We start from the raw sequence: 15,969 nt of genomic DNA on the forward strand, positions 1-15,969 counted from the left end.
GGCTGTTCTTGGGGTCTGCAGCCTGGGGGTGGCACTGCAGTCATGGGCCCATCTTCTCCACGTAAGGCCAGGCCCTCTCTGCATCCTTGGAGCTCAACACCACACAGCAGCCACAGGCCTCATTGTTGGTTAGGTGAATGACAGAGGCTGGGCCGGCCTTCCTCTTATTACCTCTTGATGGGTTGCTGGCTTCCTGATAGCCTTTTGGGGATGAATTAGCTGTAAAACTTGAGGGTTCAAGTAGCTGAATCGGTTGGATGTTATGATGTAAGAAAGTCCACCATTCAACACGTAAATGTCCCCAGAAACCGACTTAGTTTACCTGTAATTGATATGGGGCTCCAGGAGCTGACTGTAATTAATCAGTAGGTTCAGCAGCATTTTAAGGTTGTTCCTGGTTTATTGTCACCAGGTTTCAGCAGTATGGAGACAGGGAACATCTTGTACCAGTGATAGGAGATTTATGCATCTAATTTATCTAGAAAATGAAGGACTTTAGCAGCAAGTTAAAAAGAAAGGGGGGCAAGTCAGGGCATTATTATTTCTGGTTGCTTGGTACCACCCCTAGGTGTTTATAAGACGGGATTTCAATTCCCTTGTAACCAGTGGCAGCCTCAGTTGACAAGACTACAGAGAGTGCTGCCCGCACTGTCAGGTGGAGTTTGGAAATGTCTGAGGGCCCCGGAGGGCATAGACTGTGGCATTTGGCTGTTACCATGGGGCGCAGCCCACTGCATCCTCCCACTGTCCCCCTACACACTCACACACAAACTTCCTGGCCATCCTAGGCAAATAAATGCATGGCCCCCTATGTTCAGTTACCTGGAAAGTCTTCTTCCCCAAACATCCTGGCCCGAAAGGAGGGATGGCGTGCTGCCCCAAGGTCCCCCTCAGTGGGGTCCTGCCAGCCTGTTCTGGGGTTGCCCTCTAGATCCTGCATCTCAGATGGATTTTCCTGGCTGTGACTCATCCCTGTACCTGGGGCTTCTGTTATTATCTCTGCTCAGAATTTCCAAGCCACTCTAAAATCCTCCGATGAGAACCCCTGCCCCACCCACAGACATTAGCCAGGGCGTCTAGGGGTCCTTTCTGCAGTATGACTAGGTTCCTGGAATCCGCCTAGAGTTCTGCTTCATTCCCTGGAGCTTGTTTACGGTGGACTGCAGTCTCTCCCCTGGGTGTTGTGGCCTTTCCCAAGTGTTGAACCTGTCTCTACTTGTTTCCTCACTGCCCCAGTTTGCCCTCCTTCCCTCCTGGGCAGAGCTGATGTCCCCTTATTAATTTAAGCTGCAGGGGACATGGTCTCAGGAATGGTCTAAAAAGTTGCTCTCCAGCCCCAAAATTTAAAATATTCTCCTGTGAACTGTGCCCTTTGTATCAGGGCTCTGCCTGCTCCATCCTCCCTAGGACGGCACCATTTTTGGTGTCCTGTCTTCATACACATTTTTCTGTTTGATTCTTGGGATTTGGTGACCTGAATTTTGGTCTGCTGTCTTGGCTGAGAGCCTGGCATTACGCTGGCTCCCCCTTCACTCTTGGCAGGCAGTTACAGAAGGACTGCCTGCTGTTGTCCCTATGTCTTCAGGGCCCTGATCTGCCCAGCCCAACTCCTGTCCCAGGTTGTTGTTCCATTGGGGCCACTACGATGATACCTCTCCAGGCTCTGATCTCCTCCTCAACCAGACAGCTCGGCCCCAGGCAGTTTCCAGTTGATGGTATGGGATTAATAAACACTGCAGGAGGTCTTTGTTCTTAATAAGGAAAGTTCTCTTTTAAAAAAATATAGCTATGAACATGCTAAAATGTTCAAAAACAAAAAAAAAAAAGTCTCTCCAATACCCTTGCTTTCCAGTTCCACTCTGCGTGGGTAACTATTTTTGGTGTTTCTTGTTTCTTCCAGGCATTTTTCTAAGTACTCACCCTCCCCCGCCCCCACTACCCAACAAAAAGCCCTGATTTGTAATATTTGCCAATTTTTGTGGAGTAAGTACTCCCACCAAAGCTCATTTCAAGCTTCCAACGTGACGTCAGTGAAGGCTGAGTTGAGGAGAAATGTGCACAATTAGCTAAGGATGAGAGCCAGCTCCAGCTCACCATGGTAAAATTACATGCACGTCATTAAACACACAGCCAGACACACACACGTGGGATCATAGGACACCTACACCTTGCTTGTGATATTGTACTTAACCAACTTCGTAAGACAAAGCCAAGTATAGCAACCACAGCGGAATGGATGTATCCACCCATCTGGTCCTCTTGTAAGACTACCGATTGGAAAGGTCTGTCCGACAGTTGTGGGGAAATGTGTGGCAGAAAACTTTGAAGGGTCATCAGGTAAACTACGGGGTAAGTGATTTTAAGAAGCAATTAGTGGGGTGTCATTTTTTAAAAATAAAAACCTTGGTTTGAGTAAATCTCAAAAAAACAGTATCTTCATTTCTAACGGAGTAATTAGGAGTTAAGTGAACCCTTAATATAGGATATAAACTGTTCTGTCGGGGATGGAAGGGCAATCTCCTAGCTCTTTTTAAAACTTCAGATGATTGATCAAATTTCTCTTCCAGAGAGAATTCAGGAATCTACAAAATCTGGAGAGAGGAGTGCAATGAGAGATGTCACATGCAGGCGTGTGACCGTGTGTCCGTGAGCTTCCTCGGTCTTTTCAGAAGCTATGAACAACCTCATCCTGACATCCGCCTAATTACCCACCTTGGTGGCTGCCCAGGACTCCCTCTGAGCTCCATTAGGAAACATTTGTTTTTTTGAAAACAGGCACTTGAGAAGAGGATTTCAACTCCCTGTGTTTCTGAGTGACTTCCTCTGTGATTGGCTTGTCACTTTGCCTCCTGGCAGTTCCATCAGGCATTTTGAGCTTCCAGCAGTCTTTGTCAGACGGGGGACAATTAGAGCTGGTGTCCACCTGGGCTCTGTTGGTCTGGGTTATTCTCTGCAAAGCTGCTTCTGATAGATGAAATGGAGTTTTACATATACTTTAGATGAGAAGGTTACCCCTGGGGCCCAAAGTGGCCTCATGTCATGCTGGCCACTGTGAACCCCTCACCTCCCAGTCTCAATCCTGGGAACAGTCAGACAAGGGAACACAATGTTGAGATTTAGAACCAAAAACCATTTGTTTATGGGGAAAATGATAGCTTTTAAAGTACCCATCTCATGCCTGGAACCAAGCAGGGGATTCATTCTAAATGCTAAGGAGTGCGAGTGTAGGGACCGCTAGATGCATCCCACTGGCCACTGTTCGGCAGCAGGAGGTGACGGATGACTGACAGCAGGACTCAGGGTTCCCCTAGAAGCAGGTGGCTGATCCCCACCTTAGGAAGCACTCCTTCAGGCCCCATCTTTTCCAGGGATACATCTTGGGCAAAGCCATCGCTAATGATACAAAGTTCACAAGACTATCAGCTGAGAAATCTCTTCAGCTTCTCATAGATACACAGGACTATGTCGTTTCAGTTTGTTTAGGGAGCAGCAGGAGGAGAAATGGATCATTCTGAGGGCCAGGTAACTCCCTGATGAGCTCGGGATAGGTAGCCCATCTATCTTGAAGCGGGGAGGAGGGGTTAAAAACCTAGACAGGAAGGAGATTTGGTGCCTGAAAGCCCCAGGCTGATAAAGAAATGAGGCTAACCCCGGGAAGAAAGGTCACGTTCTTCAGATGTATTCACCATCCTGCCACGTTCAGGATTTGGGTTTTAGTTCACTGGCGGGTATGTGTTTCAGAACACCTTTGGGGACAGAAGAAATGAAACCATTTCTTTTTTTGGAGTTCAGGACTGAAGTGGGTATACTCACATTGTCAGGGTAAGACACGCCTCATCCATTTAGGCAGAAGGGCAGCAATGCAGAAGACTGCACTCCTCCCAGCGAGAGAATCCGGCACATTCCAAGGCTTTCTGTGGGGAGAGCAGGGAGTTCCAGAATCATCTAGGAGCAGGTCTTCTAGGGCTAGCAGAAATAAAACTCAGCCCTCTGCAATGGGGAACTTCACAGAGAGCAAATCTGGGGACAGGGTACCACACAGAGCATAGAGGTCCTGGGTGGATTTGTCACTCAAGGTCAAGATAAAGGAAAGATCCTAGATGTATAAACACATCAAGAAAAAAATGGGAGCAGAACAGACTGACAGGAAAATATACACGGACAATCTTTTTTTTTTTTAAATAGTAAATCTGAAAAGATGCTGGTGAGGATGTGGGGGAAAGGAGTACTTTTAAACACTGTTGTTGGGAGGTACTTTGGGACCACGTGGCAATACTGAGAAAAGCAGAAGGTATGCATATCCCAGACCCAGCCATACCGTGCCCAGGTGTTTCCCACTGAGGTCTGTAGCACAGGTGTTCCAGGAAACAAAGATATTTATTGAAGCACAGTTTGTAATGGCAAAAAAAAAAAAAAAAGTGAAAACAATTTGTGCCTCAGCAAAAGAAAGGACAAAGTGAATTCTAAGTTGCTCATGGTAGATAGTCTATACTGCAGTTAAAATGAATGTATAATCTCAAAAACATATTGAGTTAAAAAAGCAGGTTGCAAAATGGTCCACACAGTGATTCCTTTCACATGAAGTTTCTAAACACACACAAGAACACTTCTGTTCTGTTTAGAAATACATTTATAATATGTAGCAGAGAACAGACATACATGGGGATTATTTTCACCAACCTCATGAGAGTGGTTATCTCTGAGGAGAAAGGGAGGGAAAAGCGACATAAGGTTTTAGCTATTTCCATAAAGCTTTATTTCTTAAAAGAAAAGCTGAAGAAAATAAGGCAAATTATTAGCATCTGTTTAATGTTGATGGTAAATACAGGTGTCCATTCATATTACATTTTACACTGTGTGAGGCTAAATAATGGCCCCCAAAGATGTCCATCCATGTCCTAACCCCAGAACCTATGAATATGCTACCTCATGTGGTAAAAGGGAGTTTGCAGATATGACTAATTTTAGGATTTTGAAGTGGGGAGATTATCCTGCATTATCCGAGTGGGCCTAATGTAATCACAAGCGTCCTTATAAGAGAGAGGCAGGAGGGTCAGAGTCAGAGAGGAGAATCGACAATGGACGTAGAAGTTAGAGGGATGCGCTTTGAAGACGGAAGAAGGAGCTACAAGCCAAGGAATGCGTATGGTCAAGCTGGAAAAGGCAAGGAAACAGTCTTCCCCCAGGGCTCCAGAAGGAACATAGCCCTGCCGGCACCCTGATTTTAGACTTCTGACCTAAAACAACAAATCTATGTTGTTTAAGTCACTAAATTTGTGGTAACTTGGTAGCTTGGCAATAGGAAACTAATAGTTCTTGTTGGGGAATGTTTCATAGTTTACAATTTTGTTTGCTTTTCTTGGATGGTAGTGAGTCAGGAGGTGGTAGTAAGGCCTACGACCATCTTCCTGCTCCTCTCCTTTGGAAGAGGAAGAGCTCTCCAGGAATGCTTCTCTCAGCCCGCCGTTGTACTGTGTGCCCATCTCAGGTGGGCCCTGGGGTTCTGGAAGCCCTGGGTGTCAGAACATGTCCAGGCTGTTGGGGTGAGCCACTGTGGGGGCAGAGCCCCAGAAAGTAGTTTCCAGGCTCTCGGCCTCACATAGACAGGTGCTGGCTCAGGTAGTAAATGGCCAACTGTGATTGCATGGCCATCAGCTGTGGCTAGTTGGCCGTCAGCTGTAACCAGTGAGCCATTGGCCACAATATAACTGCTGTGGCTACGCTAGCAGAGGGAGAAGGAGGAGAGAGAAAAAATGGGGGCTAGCAAGAAGATGGCGGCTGGGCTGGCGAGTGTGGGCGGTTTGCGGACAGTGTGGATCCAGCCTCCAGTGAGAGTATAGTGCCGCCAGAGAGAATATAGTGATATGACTCCCCTACCTATGGCTCCGTGGGTGTTCCTTTTTGGCCTCACCATATCCTGCGTTCTTGTATGGGGAGCGGGAGCAGAGACCCCGCAGGCCGCCCCGCACAACAAATGGCGCAGCGAGCAGGGTCTCCCGCATGATACATGGCGCAGCGAGCAGGGTGTGGTGCCGTCCAAAGCTCTCCGAAGAGTGGTGGAGCAGTTTGTGTGTATGAACACTCAGTCTCAGGAAGACCAGGAGGAGCAGCTGCCAGAGAGCTGGACCCCCGTGGAGGGGTGGGAGGACGTGGACGGTTCTCCCACCAGCACAGGAAAAGCCATGCAGCTGCTGGAGAGATGGAGCCCCGTGGAGAGGTGGAAAGATGTGGACATTTCCCCAACCAGCACAGGCCGGAGAAAGCGAAGGTCGCTGCAGCCCTGTGGGCCGGGGAAGTTCCTGCTCAGGCAGCCCGGATGCAGTACTTGTAGTCCCAGGAGGTAACGCTTGCTGAGTCCTCCGTGGGAGATAAGGGCGAGGTCAAGGTCATCCCTCACCCCCAGGACAGCCCTGGCGAATGACTATGGACTATGGGGAATTGCCTTCCATCCCTAATTTAATGGACAGCTTGACTATTTGTTTGGGAACATACCACCATGTAGTGGAACTGGGGGATATTTGCTTTTGTGTCTTGACTGGCTACCATTGAGAATATGTAAGCACCTTGATTGTGAGTCGCTGTTGTTCCAGCAGGGTACCCTGAGAGGCCCAGAGAGAGTGGCAGTGCCCTGAGAGCCCTGGCCGAGCCCAGGAAGTGTGGCTGTGCCCACAGAGAGTGGCAGTGCCCTGAGAGCCCTGGCTGAGTCCAGGAAGTCTGGCTGTGCCCTGAAGATGCCCTGGCTGTGCCCAGGAAGTCGGGCTGTTCCCAGAGAGAGTGGCAGTGCCCTGAGAAATCCTAGCTGTGCCCGGGGAAACTAGTGGTACCCTAAGAAATCCAGGAAGTCTGGCCGTGCCCAGAAGCACTGGTGGTGCCCTGAGAAACCCTGGCTGTGCCCAGAGAGCCTGGCTATGTCCAGGATATTGCATTCACCCCCAGGTTCCTCGCACAGGTCCCCTCGCGCGGAAGACGCTTGTCATGCGGGAGACCCTGCTCGCTGCGCCATTTGTCATGCAGGGAGGCCTGTGGGGTCTCTGCTCCCGCTCCCCACACAAGAACGCAGGATATGGTGAGGCCAAAAAGGAACACCCACGGAGCCATAGGTAGGGGAGTCATACCACTATATTCTCTCTGGCGGCACTATACTCTCACTGGAGGCTGGATCCACACTGTCCGCAAACCGCCATCCACACTTGCCAGCCCAGCCGCCATCTTCTTGCTAGCCCCCATTCTCTCCCTCTCTTCTCTCTCTGCTAGCGTAGCCACAGCAGTTATATTAGTGGCCAATGGCTCACTGGTTACAGCTGACGGCCAACTAGCCACAGCTGATGGCCATGCAATCACAGTTGGCCATTTACTACCTGAGCCAGCACCTTTCTATGTGAGGCCGAGAGCCTGGAAACTACTTTCTGGGGCTCTGCCCCCACACTCCACCCCTACAGGCTCTCGCCTCACAATCTACGCAACAAGCGTCTTCCGCGAGGGGACCTGTGCGAGGAGCCTGGGGGTGAATGCAATATCCTGGACATAGCCAGGCTCTCTGGGCACAGCCAGGGTTTCTCAGGGCACCACCAGTGCTTCTGGGCATGGCCAGACTTCCTGGACTTCTTAGGGTACCACCTGTCTTCCCGGACACAGCCAGGGTTTCTCAGGGCACCACCAGTGCTTCTGGGCACGGCCAGACTTCCTGGACTTCTTAGGGTACCACCTGTCTTCCCGGACACAGCCAGGGTTTCTCAGGGCACCACCAGTGCTTCTGGGCACGGCCAGACTTCCTGGACTTCTTAGGGTACCACTAGTTTCCCCGGGCACAGCTAGGATTTCTCAGGGCACTGCCACTCTCTGTGGGCACAGCCACACTTCCTGGACACAGCCAGGGCTCTCAGGGCACTGCCACTCTCTGTGGGCACAGCCACACTTCCTGGACACAGCCAGGGCTCTCAGGGCACTGCCACTCTCTGTGGGCACAGCCATACTTCCTGGACACAGCCAGGGCTCTCAGGGCACTGCCATTCTCTCTGGGAACAGCCCGACTTCCTGGGCACAGCCAGGGTATCTTCAGGGCTCAGCCACACTTCCTGGACTCAGCCAGGGCTCTCAGGGCACTGCCACTCTCTCTGTGCCTCTCAGGGTACCCTGCTGGAACAACAGCGACTCACAATCAAGGTGCTTACATATTCTCAATGGTAGCCAGTCAAGACACAAAAGCAAATATCCCCCAGTTCCACTAACACCAGTTCCCAAACAAACAGTCAAGCGGTCCATTAAATTAGGGATGGGAGGCAATTCCCCATAGTCCATAGTCATTCACCAGGGCTGTCCTGGGAGTGAGGAACGACCGTGACCTCACCCTCATCTCCCACGGAGGACTCAGCAAGTGTTACCTCCTGGGACTATAAGTCCTGTATCTGGGCTGCCTGAGCAGGAACTTCCCCGGCCCACAGGGCTGCAACGACCTTCGCTTTCTCCGGCCTGTGCTGGTTGGGGAACCATCCACATCTTTCCACGTCTCCGCGGGGCTCCATCTCTCCAGCAGCTGCATGGCTTTTCCTGTGCTGGTGGGAGAACCGTCCACGTCCTCCCACCCCTCCACGGGGGTCCAGCTCTCCGGCAGCTGCTCCTCCTGGTCTTCCTCAGACTGGGTGTTCATACACACAAACTGCTCCACCACTCTTCGGAGAGCTTTGGACGGCACCATACCCTGCTCGCTGCGCCATTTGTCATGCGGGAGACCCTGCTCGCTGCGCCATTTGTCATGCAGGGAGGCCTGTGGGGTCTCTGCTCCCGCTCCCCACACAAGAACGCAGGATATGGTGAGGCCAAAAAGGAACACGCACAGGGCCATAGGTAGGGGAGTCATACCACTATATTCTCTCTGGCGGCACTATACTCTCACTGGAGGCTGGATCCACACTGTCCGCAAACCGCCATCCACACTTGCCAGCCCAGCCGCCATCTTCTTGCTAGCCCCCATTCTCTCCCTCTCTTCTCCCTCTGCTAGCGTAGCCACAGCAGTTATATTAGTGGCCAATGGCTCACTGGTTACAGCTGACGGCCAACTAGCCACAGCTGATGGCCATGCAATCACAGTTGGCCATTTACTACCTGAGCCAACACCTTTCTATGTGAGGCTGAGAGCCTGGAAACTACTTTCTGGGGCTCTGCCCCCACAACGCTTGTCGCGTAGATTGTGAGGCGAGAGCCTGTAGGGGTGGAGTGTGGGGGCAGAGCCCCAGAAAGTAGTTTCCAGGCTCTCGGCCTCACATAGACAGGTGCTGGCTCAGGTAGTAAATGGCCATCAGCTGTGGCTAGTTGGCTGTCAGCTGTAACCAGTGAGCCATTGGCCACAATATAACTGCTGTGGCTACGAGAGAGAAGGAAGAGAAGAGAAGAATGGGGGCTAGCAAGAAGATGGCGGCTGGGCTGGCAAGTGTGGATGGCGGTTTGCGGACAGTGTGGATCCAGCCTCCAGTGAGAGTATAGTGGTATGACTCCCCCATCTATGGCTCCGTGGGTGTTCCTTTTTGGCCTCACCATATCCTGCGTTCTTATGTGGGGAGCGGGAGCAGAGACCTCGCAGGCCACCCTGCATGACACCCTGCATGACAAATGGCGCAGCGAGCAGGGTCTCCTGCACGACAGTCTCCCACACGACAGTGGATTCAGCCTCCAGTGAGAGTATAGTGCCGCCAGAGAGAATATAGTGGTATGACTCCCCTACCTATGGCTCCGTGGGTGTTCCTTTTTGGCCTCACCATATCCTGCGTTCTTGTATGGGGAGCGGGAGCAGAGACCCCGCAGGCCGCCCTGCACAACAAATGGCGCAGCGAGCAGGGTCTCCCGCATGACAGCATCCCTAAGACACTCTGGACCCCTTCATCCACCCCCAAAAGAGACCAGTGTCGAGAGGCTCTTCCTGGGACTGGAAAGTCCAGATGTCGGCCGGCCAGGCTCTCCTCCAAAGCCAGAGCACCTCTGCAGTGGGGGAGGGGCAGCATTGTGCTCAGTAGAGCCTGCAGCCCTCTCCACCCCTGGACTGGGTCAGTGGCCTCCCAGGCACCATCAGCAGGAGGGAGCAGCCTGGGATCTGAGCTGCTACGGGTGTGAAATATTCAGGAAGGGGGCACTTGTTGAGCAAGTTGGACTTCAAAGGAAGGAGACTGATAGGAAAGTGGGGTAAAATGCATGCAAGGCTCCTGAGATAGTCTCAAGAAAAGAAACGTGCACACACACACACACACACACACACACACGGTAAGGGGGGCTGTGGAGGGGAGAGAAGCTGGAAAGGGTGGGGGGGTCCAGGCCGCAGGCTGTAGTGGAGGCTGCAGGGCCCAGAACACAGCATGGGCTGAAGAGGAGAGGCCTTGGGCAGGAGGAAAGATGGTTCTTCTCTTTCCAGATCTGGAAACTTGGCAGGAAATACATGTACAAGGGGACTGGGGTGCGGGTTGGGGGCTGCCATGTCAGGAGGGCTCCAGGTCTCACTCCTCCTCCAACCAAGGCAGCTCAGCTTTTATATTCTACAAGGAAGCAGCCAAAAACCTGGCTCCATGGCTAAACAATAAAATAGGTTAGAACCAGAGAGTGGCAATGGTTGTGTCTCTGTGACGTAAACTGGCTTGTACTCAACATGACCATGTTTCTGACCAGCCAGGCAACTCTTGAGAAGCCCTAAGAGAAGAGGCCAGGATGAGGATGTGAGTGGAGAAGAAATGGCAGGGCCAAGGGACGTTTTAGGAGAAGCAGAGGAAATGACCTGCTCTGTGGGGGGTGCCCACAGACTGATGAGAAAGAGAACCTTGAGGCCTGCGCCCCCAGAGCTGGGCTTTATCACCGGGACCAGGTGCTCCAGCGGCAGCCGTATTACGGGAAAGGTTCCGAGTTAGGGGTGATGGGACACAGTAGCTGGAAATCTAGGCCAGGGTAAATCTGCTTTCATGGCTGCCTTGAAGATGCATATGTCCTGCTGGGGAGAGGCTCGCTGGAGAGCCCGGTGCCACTTTAGGGAGCTTAAGGGAGACAGTAAGAGAAGGCGGGAACTCAGTGAGCTCACTCACAGAGGAAAGTTCAGGTGATGTGGCAGCTTTCCCATAAAAAGGGTATTCTCCCAGTCACCTTTCCTTGTGGCAGTGGTGTGAAGGTTCCAAGAGACTGAGACCTTTACCCTAGGAAGGCCTGGGACGACAGCCCAGCACCATGGCGACAGCAGGGTGGGTGGCAGGGGAGGCAGAGCTCGGGAAATCCTAACACAGTCTGTTGATCCCAGCCTCCTGTAAGGGACTTCTCGCCCAGACATATGGCTCAGCATCGAGGTTCTGGTTACCTATAATCCAACCTCTAGGCTACTTCCTGGGAGCCTGCTGCCACCTCCTCTGCCAACTTCTCTCCACCGAGTCCTGGCCCATCTCCTGGGCCTCACTCAGCCCAAGGTCCCACACACCTCAAAGCAGGAAACTGAAGGGGAAGGCCCTTTCCATGTGTCACAGGGCCAGGGAGGGACTGAGCTAACCCTCAGACTCACCCCAACTCAGAATATTTCTTATCAACTGCATTTTTTTATTAAGGTACTGAAATACAAAATAACATTCTGGCACAGTGTGTTGAGAATTTAAACAAATATAACATAAACCAGGCCCAGAAGAATTGGGTATACAGTCAAAAAAGAGGAAAAAATTATGAATGCATTGTTTTCTTTTTGTTTAGCAACAGTACTGCAATGAGTATTTTTTTTTCTTAATAAATTTTATTGGGGAACAATATGTTTCTCCAGGGACCATCAGCTCCGAGTCGTTGTCCTCCAATCTAGTTGTGGAGGGCGCAGCTCTCAGCTCCAAGTCCAGTCGCTGTTTTCAATCTTTAGTTGCAGTGGGCACAGCCCACCATCCCATGTGGGAATTGAACTGGCAGCTTAGTTGAGAGCTCGCATTCCTAGCAGCTCATTCTCTTCACTCTAGTTGTGGAGGGCGCAGCTCACTGGCCCATGTGGGAATCGAACCCGCAACCCTGTTGTTCAGAGCTCAAGCTCTAAAAATCGGAGCCATCCAACCACACCTGCAATGAGTATTTTTGTAGCAATACATTTTGGATACCTTAAAGATTCCTTCCAGGAACTTCTAGAGGTGAAACTGACAAGTCAAACGGTACTGGTAATTTTAAGGCTTAATTTTCTTCCAAAAGGCTCTTCCAATAATTGTGCATTCCTAGACGTAATTAATGAGAAGACCCGTGCTCAACAATAGGCATTCAGTTGCTGGTCCAATAGGCGACAAGGGGAAATGTTACCTCACATGGTTTCCTTTTGCCTTGCTTTGAGTATTAAGAAGGTTGAAAATTTTCTTCTTTTATTAACCATGTGTTTCATTGTTTTGATGGCTCTGCCTGCTCACATCCTCCGTCCTCTTTGGTGCCCCATACTTTATAAAAGCCCTTTGAGATTAAGAATATTTGTCTCTGTTGCCACCTAGTAGGCTTTTTTTGTTGTTTATTTCTGTCTTGGGTGAGGCACTGATTAATCTTTTCAGGTATAAACAGTAAGAATAGAAAGGAATTCTGGTGGGGAGGGAGAGGATTTCATCTCTGGGAGGACAAATTAAGTATGTGAGGCCCCAGTTCACTAAGGGTAGCTCCCTGTTGGGGCAGGAAGGGAGAGAGAGAGAGAGAGGGAGGGAGGGAGGGAGGAGAAAAGGGGGAAAGGGACAGATGGCAGAAGGATAAGCATGGCAGGGGAGGGCCTGGCCAGACCCAGGGTGTAGACAGAAGATGTCTCTAGGTTGGTCCTGTCTGGTGATGGTTCTGGAAAGAAGCCTGCCATGGCCAGCAAGACCAGATTATCTCATCTCAAAACCAGCATAGTGTCTGAAACACAGAGAAGGGGACAGAATCTACACAAGGGGGCTGTCCTTGGACCCAGCTGAGGTCACAACTGTCCACTATATGCCCGGAAGTTCTGCCTGATCACAAATAAAGTCACAGTGACACCAGACCACGGTCCAGTCCTCAGTTTATACCCATTCCTAACAAGTGAGGGGCGCTGCCCAGAAGGGGTCTTTTCCTGTTGTTTCTGCTATACTTTTCGACTCCGACGCTGCTGCTGTGTTCCTGTTTACCAAGCAGGAATTGTAAGAATCACTGAAAAGTTGGTAAACTTGCCTTTCTCCTACATCCAAAAGTTGAAAACACCTCCAGCATGGTCTGTCTGTGAAATTTAAAAATTATCCTCTAAATTGTCAAATTGTGAGTTCAGTGCTTGCACGGCTAAATTTGAAAACAAAGGTCAGGGTGGGGGGTGGGAGATAAGAGTAGGGGGATCAAATATATGGTGATGGAAGGAGAACTGACTCTGGGTGGTGAACACACAATGGGATTTATAGATGATGTAATACAGAATTGTACACCTGAAGTCTATGTAATTTTACTAACAATTGTCACCCCAATAAATTAAAAAAAAAAAAAAAAGAAAGCAAAGGTCAGAGGCATTCTTTGTAACTTACCTTAGACATTTCAAAAGAACAATCTTTGGTTAATACTAAGAAGTTACAGAAATAGACTGTTTGGTCACTGGCTGATTACAATGGAAAAGCCAAAAGTTTTCCTAGAGAAAACAAAAGGAGGGGAGGCGTCTAGGCTGACCACCGGTATGTGTCACTGAGATGGGACTGGAAGTTGAGGGGGCTTACCTCGCTGTCTAAATCTGGGTGAGTGTTTTGGGGTGTGAATGAGCAGGCTCTGAAGTTACACAGCTGTTTCTGATTTGCAGGCTTTTCCTGGTGGGCATATTCCCATGGCATGACGGTCTGCATTGGGCAGCCTGCTTCCTGCGAACCTCCCGTGTGGAAACAGCGTGAGTGCGTCTCAGGGCCTGGCATTCGGGGTTGCTGGGCAACCCAATGTGTCTGGGTGTGTCCCCTCAGCGCTGCTGATATCTGTGGGTACAGTCTGCACGCTGGCTTCTGGGCTGTGACTGTCCCCTCGTGACCAGGTCTGTGACAACCCCTGTCCTCTAGTCTCGGTGAATACACTCATAAAAGCACAAGCGCTGCATTGCTGGGGTTCCTCCCCCAAACTGCTGCCTCAGGAGGTTGTGGTTGAAACTGGAAGTTTCCATTTGGCTGATGGTGTGCTCACCCCTCTGTGTCTGAGTGTTGGACTATTCAAGGCTATGGCAGGGCCTTGCTTGTGGCTGAGGGTGGAACTGGCCCCTGCAGGAGCCACTGTCCCTCTCTGGGGGCAGGCCTTGGGCAACAGGTGAATTTTGCAGCAGTGATGGTGCCTGCCAGACACTTGTCATCAACCTCACATGGATCTTTTGAATTCAGTGTTTGGCACCAGCCCAAAGTCTCTTGGTACCACGGACAGTGATCCCTCTAGGCAAAAAGGAAACGTCTGGGACTGTAACAAGGCAGACTTGTGAGCGCCCAAAACTGGTTCTGAAAGATTTACAGAAAAAAAAAAAAAAGACTAAAAATATTTTGAACAATGAAAGCAAAATCTTTGAAACAGAGAACTTTTTAGGGTGGTTCCTTTAGACTTCTGTTCTATTTGGACTTTGAAGAGATCTGTTTTAGTATTGTAGAGGTGAAAAACTGGGTTCATTAAAGGAGGTATTTGTTCATGCCTCTGCACAAAGAGGTGGAGACAGAGAGCTGGCTCCTGGGGTCCCTGGGGTTCCCCCCCTTTCTGTTTGTTTCTGTTTACATCTGTGTGTCTCTGGGCGTGTCCCCCTGGGTTGTGCACACCCAGGCTCCTCTAGGTGTGTCCCGTCTCTGCGGCAGATCAGGCAGCAGGGTGTTTCTACACTGCGGGGAAATTCCAGGGCAGATCCTGCCTCAGCTGCGGTGAGACAATATTTCCTTGGGAGGAAACCAGCTCTCAGAGCCAAGAATGAAACAGTTTCCACTCCTGGAGGGAGAGGGAGGAGGGAGAAGAGAGAGGAGGGAAGAGACAGGAGGGAGGAGGGAAGAGGCAGGAGGGAGGAGGGAAGAGGCAGGAGGGAGGAGGGAAGAGGCAGGAGGGAGGAGGGAAGAGGCAGGAGGGAGGAGGGAAGAGGCAGGAGGGAGGAGGGAAGAGGCAGGAGGGAGATGGGAGGAGGGAGATGGGAGGAGGAAGGACCAGGGAGAGAGGAGGAAAGAGGCAGGAGGGACGTGGGCATTGCTATAGGAAGGCGGAGCTGTCCTCATGGAGGCCCCCCAGGAAGGGAGCCGCCCAGGGCCTACAGGCCCCTGATTCCCTGAAGCCTCCAGACACAGTTTAAATTTAGACCCGCTATTCTGGTCCTTGCAGCTCCGCCTCACCCTGTAGCCTTCAGCTGGCCAGTTTCCCTAAGCACAACTCCCGGACCCAGGGGTGGATTGTGTAGTAAGCTTTTCTCTCAGAGGCAAACAATGTCCTAATCATTGTTTTGTGGAGCTGTGTGTGGAACTGTGATGTGGAAAGGAATGGAAGAAAGATCAAAGCCAGAAAAATCCACCACCCTAACTCATATTTCCAAACCTGGGACCCCCATATCCACATGCCCTGAAATGTATTTGTCCCACAGGCGTTCATGGAGAGTTGGCCACGTGAGCAACTGCGATGGGAACCCACTGAGTCTCATTCACTGCCTAGTGGAAATTCAGACAAGAAAAGGACTGGTTAAGTGCACTGGGGAGAGTGCTATGGAGTCATGCAGGGGAAATCAACGTCACATAAACTCAGTTCTCCAGAATGGAAGACCCAGGACAGCAGGGACGGCTTTGCTCACTGCTGTATCCCCAGCTCCAGCCCCATGGCTGTATTAACTGAACACTTGCTATGTGCCAGGCACTGTATTAAGTACTTTAAATGCATTATTCAATCTTATCCTCACGTACTTGAATCCCAGTTTTCTGTGAACTCCCATGCATGTACGTGAATCTAAAAATCTCTTTTCTCTTGCTAATCTGTCTTTTGCCAGTTAATTTGCAGGCTCCCAAATACTGAACATAAGATGGT

At 50.7% G+C, this 15,969-nt stretch overlaps 1 long non-coding RNA gene across 1 annotated transcript; it reads left to right on the forward strand.

Moving 5' to 3' along the window:
* Positions 1-14,708: 14,708 nt before the first annotated feature.
* Positions 14,709-15,916, forward strand: LOC141567521 (uncharacterized). Its single transcript, XR_012490210.2, has 2 exons — positions 14,709-14,834; positions 15,536-15,916. It is a non-coding gene; the product is annotated as an uncharacterized LOC141567521 (long non-coding RNA).
* The last annotated feature ends 53 nt before the right edge of the window (positions 15,917-15,969 follow it).

This window comes from Rhinolophus sinicus, chromosome 17, assembly GCF_057876585.1.
Source record: "Rhinolophus sinicus isolate RSI-liver-muscle chromosome 17, RSI-T2T, whole genome shotgun sequence".
Classification (NCBI taxonomy): domain Eukaryota; kingdom Metazoa; phylum Chordata; class Mammalia; order Chiroptera; family Rhinolophidae; genus Rhinolophus; species Rhinolophus sinicus.